Source organism: Sciurus vulgaris (assembly GCF_902686455.1).
Source record: "Sciurus vulgaris genome assembly, chromosome: 3".
Lineage (NCBI taxonomy): Eukaryota > Metazoa > Chordata > Mammalia > Rodentia > Sciuridae > Sciurus > Sciurus vulgaris.
Window position 1 is genome coordinate 124,419,637 of NC_136463.1, and position 9,020 is coordinate 124,428,656.

General features: G+C 42.4%; 1 protein-coding gene across 1 annotated transcript in view; it reads left to right on the top strand.

The window, feature by feature from the left end:
* Positions 1 to 1,045: 1,045 nt before the first annotated feature.
* The window catches only part of MYO3B (myosin IIIB), a 548,027-nt gene continuing 540,052 nt past the window's right edge, over positions 1,046 to 9,020 (top strand). Inside the window, exon 1 of the mRNA XM_079135472.1 lies at positions 1,046 to 1,195. The gene's annotated coding sequence lies outside the window, so the exon portion shown is untranslated. The remainder of the gene's footprint in view (positions 1,196 to 9,020) is intronic.

Genomic DNA, 9,020 nt, shown 5'->3' on the forward strand with positions numbered 1-9,020 from the left:
TCTGATTTAAAAGATGATTGAAGATTTCTTGCTGGGCACCCACCCCCTCATTTTTTGGTCAATGTGTTCTTGATAGAAAAATGTTAAGCAGTAACTGTGAATTCAAGGCAACTCTGTGTGAATAGTAAACGTTCGATTTTTACCTTCTAATTGGGTCCGTTGGTGAGAGAGTTCGCCGCACCCTCTTGCTGCGCCTCACCAGCTTTCCCCGTGGGGCATCCTGCAGTTTGTCAGTTCCCTACCCCAGAGCTATGTGCCACTTTCCTGTCTGCAAGTAGTCCAGAGTAGCCAGGTCCCAGAGGGGGCCACGATGCAGGTGGAACCCAGGCAAATCTTTGCTGGGAGGACCCTTGGGAGCAGGCAGGACTCCATATTTCTCAGACCCTCAGTGTGTTCTTTGTCAGGGTTTAGATAAAATAATCTACCAGGTTTCCCCCCACAGTTCAAAATATTTGGCATGCAATCAGTCCTCTGACATTCCTGAGCACTGGGTAGGTGATAAAAGGAAGGGGCTCTTGTTCCCCTTTCTGCCCAGGGTGGGCTGGGCGCCCCTCCCTCCTGCCCTATCTCCTCCTGGGCAGAAGGACAGCTGACAGAAGGCCACATCAGTGTTTTTGAAAGATGGTGTTGATACAATGAGGTTTGGGATGGTGGAGAGGGAACACAGGCTTGTAACTTTCCCTACTGTTGGTATAAAATCACTGGTTTAAAATTGATTTATGCCATTCTGTGGACTGTGAAGTCAGCCAGGGGTGTCTTTGCTATCTTCGGACAGGATGAGATGAGGGTGATAGAGAGAAGGGGAGATAAGGAATCGGTTGTCCCTCCCCATGTGACGTTTGAGTGCTCACACAGCCCACCGGCAGATGCTGTTGACCTTTTCTGAGAGCTGTGTTAGGATTTTTGTGTGGCCACAGATGCCTCGCAGCCCTGCGTGTTCCCTGTTGGTAATGCTTGACAGGAAGCTAAGTGTCCGAATGTCCTCCCTTCCTCATGATGAGGCAAAAGAGGGTTGAGATGAGTCCATTTTCTCTGGAGGCAACGGGCCCTGCGCAGGCTGGAGCGGTGCTGGCTCCATTGCTGCTGGAATGGCCTGGAAACATCTGCGCTGTTTGCCTGGAGTGTCCGCTCCCAGGCAGATGCACCTGCGTGGGCAGAGAAACTGAGGCTTCCGTGTTCCCCACTACCCCATCCTGTGAGTCACCTCCTGGGGACTTTGCGGGCTGCTCAGTGGTGGTCACTGCTTTGTGAGGAACTGCTTGGTGTTGACAGGTCTTCGGCTGGAAACAAAGAGTGATCCCTAGATGGATATCAGGCAAGGGACCCCTGAATGGGGATCATCAAAGACTGACTCTCCTTTTCTAACCAGAATGAGAACATAATTATTGTCCATTTGACATCAAAACCTCCACAAAAAGAATGGGAATGAATTCAATCTCTGGCAGTTTTGCCTGATATCTTGACTCTGAAGCATGACTTGGTTTTATTTTTAAATCAAAATCATTTGCTCTAGAACAATTGAATACCCTCAATCTACTTTTCTACAGTGCTGATGTTGGGTTCAACTAGAATCTTCTGCCAGATTGTGAACAGACATTTTCTTGGCCTTTTTGCTAAGTAAATCCTTTTAATGTCAAAATGGGAGATGAAGTGGCTAGTTCATCAGTCACCAAGGTACAAGCAGAAAGAAAGAAAAGCTAAATAAATTGCGGTATTAACATTTCACAATGGAAATTATTCCTGTTTTCCCAATCCTCTAGACCCTGCTAAATCCATAATTCTTAAAAATTTTTAAAAAGAGTATTTTTAAAACCAGTAGTCAGGAAATAGCAGTGATTTTTACTATTAATAGATAGGTCCATTGTAATTTTCAGTGACCTTGTGCTTGTGGAAAGGAAGATGCTGCAGGATTGGGTTAGCATATAGACATAGTGTGCTTGCAAAGAGAAGTAGGATAGAGGCTCGTTAATTGACTGACCCAAGGACCCTGGAACTGGTGATCATCTCATCGGGTGAGGAGGGAGACCTGAAGTGATTAAAGGCCACTCTCTTGCTTGCCATCTCTCTGTCCCTCTGTGTTTCCCTGATCTCTGCTCTCTTTGCTTTAATCACTGTTTCTTTCCGTTTGTTTCTCTCTCTCTCTCTCTTTCTTATACCGTCTCTCTCCATTACTGAATTTCCACAAAATAAAATGTATAGTTGGACACATACACATATTGAAAAAGTTCTGGGAAGATTTGTCTTCCCTTCTCCACCTTCCCCTCCCATGTTTTAATGCATTTAATCCCCGAGTGAGGGGATTACATGTGATGTTGCTTATCTTCTTCATAAATGTCAATATTTTTCAATTTTCCAGTAATATATATAAATCTACTTATCTATATATAACTGTCATACTCAGAAAATTTTAATAAAAACAAAAGTAGGACACTGAGTAATTGTCTCTTGTGAGATGAGAGTCGAAGAGGAACCAGAGAAAGTAAGATAGGGTCTTGGTGCTATGGTCTCCCCGCCCTGTCCCCACCTCCCCTGGGGTAGCACCTTGCACACACAGTATGGGCTTTGATATGTGTTTGTGGAATGAGTAATTAAAGAAGCTTCTGTGGTGAAAAAAAGAAGGTGATTTTGGAGGAGCCAACTCTCCAAGTCATTGCTTCAAGATTCAGTCTATTTGACATTAAGTGAAAAGAATAGTGGGTTAGAACTAAAAGGCTATAGCTTACACAGAACCTAATAATATTCTCATTTTAAACCCTGGTAACTTTTAAAATTATTATTAGAGAAACTATTATAGACAGGTCTGGAAGTTTTTATCTCTGTGAACAGATAAATGTGATTTTTTTTTTTTTTTTTTTGGTAAGCAAATGAGTCCTCTGTGGGAATCCCAAATACTAGTATTTGGTCACTTGCTAAAAATATCTGTAATGCAAATTGTGGGATTCAGGGCAAGCTGTATCCTCTGTATTTAACAGGCCAGTTTCTTCTGAGGCGAGATGTTAATGGATTTCTCTGCAAGTCTGCTTGTAGGAGAGGAGCCCGACCTTACAGTCTCCATTCCACACCATCCAGGTGTTCAGTCAGCCAGCACAGATAGTCCTGGGCATGAGGCATCTGCCTGGCTCAGTAATGTCCCTTTTTGGCAGCTCCCAACCTCCTGGAAGCAAGGATCTGGTCTGAAGATAAGAAAAGTGTAGTGAGTTTGTAAAATGCTAAGCTGCTTCCAACAGAAGATTTATCCTGCTGTTACTTTGATGGTGAATTTAAAGCTATGCTAAAGGAATCTTCCCAGAAATTCCATCTCTGCCACTGAGCACTGTAGGATGGATGTTGGTGGTGGGGAGTCCACATTCATATTCTTTCCCCCAGATCACTTGCCTAACGGTCCTGTCTCCTCAGGGCTCTATTATATTACTCTGATTTTATAGAATATTTTCAGCTGAGTGAGTTTCTTTTTTTTAAATTTTTTTTATTCTTACAAAATGCATTTTGATTCATTGTACACAAATGGGGTACATCGTTTCATTTGTATGGTTGTGCATGATGTAGATTCATACCATTCATGTAATCATACATGTACATAGGGTAATGATGTCTGTCTCATTCCACCATTTTTCATATCCCTCTTCCCTCTCATTTCCCTCTATGTAATCTTGAGTTCCTCCATTCTTCTCTCACCGCCCCCCCCCATTATATATCATCATCCACTTATCAGGGAAAACATTCGGCCTTTGGTTTTTTGGGATTGGCTTATTTCACTTAGCATGATACTCTCCAATTCCATCCGTTTATCTGCAAATGCTATAATATTATCTTTCTTCATGGCTGAATAATATTCCATTGTGTATATACCACAGTTTCTTTATCCATTCATCTGTTGAAGGGCATCTAGGTTGGTTCCACCATCTAGCTATTGTAAATTGAGTGAGTTTCTTTAAAAGAAAAAAAAAAAAAAAAAGAAAGAAAGAAAAAGAAGCAATCAGTAATATCTAACATTTTGTGATTACTTAAGGGCTTCAGGTACAATTTCTGCTTATCAAGTCACTTTACTTACTTGGCAGAATGAAAACAATCTTGTGAGGAAGAGATCTTTTATTTTGTTTCTATTAGAAGACTTGGATTTCTTTCTTTCTCTTCCTTCCTTCCTTCCTTCCTTCCTTCCTTCCTTCCTTTCTTTCTTTTTCTTTCTTTCTCTTTCTTTCTTTCTTTCTTTCTTTCTTTCTTTCTTTCTTTCTTTCTTTCTTTCTTTCTTTCTTTCTTTCTTTCTTTCTTTCTTTCTTTCTTTCTTTCTTTCTTTCTTTCTTTCTTTCTTTCTTTCTTTCTTTCTTTCTTTCTTTCTTTCTTTCTTTCTTTCTTTCTTTCTTTCTTAGCTAAAGATGCCTGGATTGGGGTTGTGGCTCAGTGGTAGAGTGCTTGCCTAGCATGTGTAAGGCACTGGATTCAATTCTCAGCACTGCATATAATTAAATAAATAAAATTTAAAAATTTTTTAAAAAGATAGAGAGGTCATATATGCTTTGATGCCCAAATAATATGAAAAAAAGACTGGAATTTTAACAAGGGAATTTCTCAAGCACATTTTATGCTCAGCATCAACTATTTCCTTTTATGTGGACAGTCTGTGAATTGCTGTACATCTACTGTGTCAAAGAGCTCATTAGTGTCCATGGAAATGTCACTGAGTGGCCTTTCTCCCAGAGATGGAGACCTGTCCGGTATAGATGGTTGACTCTGTGTGTCCCTGACACCTTCCCTGTGTGTCTACTGTGTCCTTCATGTCAGGTTCTTGGGCCCATTTGAAAAACTAGAGTCTCCAGAATAGAGGAAGATGACTCCAGGAAGATGACGCTTGAAAGCTTCTGTGGCCACTCAGGATCAGCTATGAACTGTGAAAAGACATCTGTTCCTCTTCCCATTTGCTTATACGCTCCCTGTGTCTCCTCATTCAAATATAAACTTGCTAAAATGTTTAGCAAGGAAGTAACCAAGTAAAAACAGTACTGCTTCCTATGCAGAAATTATAGGCTTGCCTTGACGAGGACCATTTATTTATTAGATGGTCCGCTGCGTATTATATTGTCTTTGCAGTCTGCTGAGCCACCTTGATTGGATACTAGCAGGAAATTATTTCTTAATGTAATTTTATGCTTAATTTATAGATGTGATGCCCATGTTTTTTATCATTATTTCTGCTAGCTTTTAAAACTCTATTAATACTTTAATTATGAATTTTCTTTGTTTTTATTGCCTAAGGCTATTTGATGGGCAGACAGATTTTTATTAATGAAGTAAGTAGATATGGTTCACTTATAGAGAAAAAGAAAATAATCAGAGAAAGTAAACTCTTGGGGGAAATGACTATTAACTGTTCCCTAATTTAAACAAAGATCTGTACACAGTGTTGAGCTTTGGAAATTGGAGTAGACATGGCTTCCTGAAATCATGGAGACTCCTCTCCCCCTGCTTCAACTGTTCTTGCCCCAGAAACAAGAAAATTTCAACTATCATGCAAAGAGGGAATAAAATAGTATAGAAACCTGAAAGACTGAAAATGCTAGTCTTGACTCTTACCCATTGATTATGTCAATTTGGGCAAGTGATTTACAATTCTCTGAGCCTCAGTTTCCACATCCCTAAAGGCGTTAATGAGAATCTCTATTTTGCCTGTTTTTATAGGGTTTTTACAAGAGAGACATGACATAGTGGATAAAGAACTGTTAAACCGTAATGCATTGTGCAGCGAGAAGGCAGAGGCCCCATGCCGGCAGCTCATGGGCAAATACTGCACATGTATTTTATTTAGCCAGCCCTGTATTTTTAAAAATAGAGCTAGCATTTTAAATAGAATAACTTAAATAAAATCTTGAATTTATGACTTTTCTTGAAAAACCAGACAATGTGGGAACTTCATCTCATTTCTGTGTGGTGACTGTTTCCCCAAGTTGAATTATGGCAGCCCCTTGAGATGGGACACATGCTGTCCAGCTCCCCAATCTGCGTCCTTCCCTGACAGCCCTCTGACCGGGTGGTCTCTTGCTGTTCATGCCACTTGCCTGGTTTCTATGTGTTTGAGTCCATGATACCTAAGTAAGATTTTAGATAAAATTTGAAAATGTTGTAGTAAAAGCCATTGGATTTGGAGTGCAAAGATCAGAGCTAACGCCTCAGTTCTGGCCATTTTCAGTTGGAGCAGCTTGGACTAGTCACTTTCCCTCTTTGAGCCTTTTCCTCATACGTAAAAAGGAAATATGCTAATTACCTCGTAAGATTTTAGAAAAACTTTACACAAGATAAGAACCTCAGCTTATGAATAAGAATGAGCAGCACATATATGTATGTGTTAGTAAATGTACAGTTATTTGTCATCATGGGATGCCACCCAACCTCAGTGGCCTCTAGCAACAAACCCTTATGTTTGCTTCTGAATTTATGGGTTGGATGGTGGCTCTGCTGATCCTGGTTGGGCTCCTTCCCATGTCTGGGGGCCTCGGTGGGGACAGCTGTGCCAACTCAGCTGTTCCATGTGCCTCATCCTCCAGCAAGCTACCCTGGGTTTGTTCTCTTGGCAAAGTCAGAGGAGCAAGAGGGAGAGCAAAACTGCAAGGGCTTCTTCAAGCCCTGGTGTGTGCCGTGTCTGCTAATGTCCTGTGGACGGCAGCAAGTTACGTGGCTGAACCCAGAGTCAAAGGTGGGGACAGAGAAGCTCATCCACAGCAGGAAAGCACTGACTGTGGTATAGAAAAGAGACCTGGGGAGGGCGAGGTTGGGGGCTCTTTGTCGTCAGTCTACCACGGCAGGTTAACCTGCTGGTACACACTCCAAACATAAAATGGCTCAAATACTGTAAAAGTTTATTTGTTGATCACATCATAGTACAAATCCTGGCTATTGTGTGTGTGGGGGGGTCCTTCCATTTTGTAGCTCTGGTACCACTTCAGTTCATTACTGCTTGGACTGGGGGTGGATGAACTTCTTAAAATGCCAAGCTATAAATATTTGAGGTTTTAAGGGCTGCGTGTTTTCTCTTGTAACTCCTCAGTGCGTCCATCCTAGTGCAAAGGCAGCCATAGACAAGAAGGGAATGAAGACATGGCTAGTGTGAGGAAAACTCTTACCAAAACAGACAGCAGATTGAATATGCTCCACAAACCCTAACTGTCTGCCTCCTACCCTAGAGCTACAGATATGGTGGGTATGGGGTTAAATTTGTAAGTTAACACAGAAGATAGTTTTATTAAGTACTTTATTCAGAGGATAAGGGGAATCTCCAGGTTTTCAGACTGCTGGATCTGGTTCTTTGCAATGTGGTACCAAACCACTAAGCAAATTCTCATATTATTTATATATGAATTTCAGTCAGTAGTTCTCCACTTCAAGGCATCGATTTCTGTGCCGGTTAGGGTCACTTAACTGTCAAAAAAAAAAAAAAAAACCCTCCAAAAACCAAAAAAATCTCAAAACCAAAAACCAAACCAAAACAAAAACCTTATGATGTGTAATGGCTTAAACATAACAGAAATGTGTATATGTGACAGTAAATTCAGGTGTTCCTAGTTACTGAATGGCTCTCCTCCATATGGATTCAGGGAACTGCTTCCTTTCCCTCTGTGGCCCTGCCACCCCTTAGTTTCTTAGTTTTGCTTGTACTGATGAAAACGAAAGCGCATGGAGGAAACGCATCTGCTCTTGGAAGCGTTGGTTATGAAAGCTTTGCCACATGACTTCTCGTTCTGCGTGGGGGAAAAGGCAGACAATGGCCACATGTTACTGCAGCAGAGGTTGGGAAGTCAGTCTAAGCCTGTGCCCAGCTACAGTCACACTGCTGTACAAAGAAAGAGTGGCGTCAGATGGATAGTGAGTGTTTTCTAACTCTCACAGAGTGATGCTTAGACCACAAATATCCCAAGAGCTTACACAGGGCCAGCTGTGGAGTGAATTTGTGAAGGAATGAAGGAAGGAGGAAGGGGATACTCCAGTCCAGAGGTGTGGCCTGCTCGTTTACAGGCAGGGCTGTCTCCAGAGCATCATGCCTTCCACTCAGGGGAAGCTCTTCAGTCTAAGTAATTTCTTGTGTCCCTTGAATTCTGTAAAGGGTGCCACAACTGTACACATGTCCTCCATGACTGTCATAGACCCAGAAGGAAGAGAGTTAAACATTATTCATTTTACTTGAGTAATTAACTCATTCATCTTGTCACTGAAGTGTAAGTTGATGGAAAGGAACAAGAAAGAAACAGTATAAGAGAACACGACACAATCTCCCTAAGCATTCAGAGTTGTCAGAAATGTCTCTCAGAAAAGTAAAAGAGGATTCCTGTGGTCTCCCGACTCCACCATCCACCTTTCAGTATATCCAAATGGACTTTTTACTAAGGTCACCTCCATCACTGACCTTTGAAATAGCTTCCAATGGCCCTGTTCAGGTGCTGCCTGCACCTGGCCGAGGAGGAGGCCTCTGGCCACATACTGGGCACTCTCTGCTCAGTCTCCTCTCACCACCCTCTGCTGGTTCAGTGACCATGTGAGAGTCCATGTTGGCATCTCAAGAAGTCCTGCATCTTCACCAGTGAGGACAGTGCTGAGGGCCAGTGGCAGGGAGGGCTCCTTAGCACAGTGCTGAACAGGGAACGGGGAGAAGACTGGAGCTCATGGCTTCCACCTTGCCTCACTCAGAAGGCAAAGGAGAGAAGATGAACACAGGGCTACTGGTGGAACTCAGAGTGATGGGGGATGGGAATGATACCTGCTTTGTGGCCCCGCAGGACGGACTCAGGCCTGCCCTGGTGCACCCTCCACACTAGGGTCTGGACTGCTAGTTTAACCTGAACTTCTCTCTTGGATTGACTTCCAGAGGTAGGTGGTACAGGCTACAAGACACAGTGAGGACTGGCCACCAGTGAGAGAGTTTGGTTGGGGGGGTCACTTTCAAAAGCAGTGCCATAAGCCCCACCTCTTTCAGAGCGTGAAAGTAGACACAGGTAGGGGAAAATGAACATTTAAAAATGCAATTCCTGGATTATATC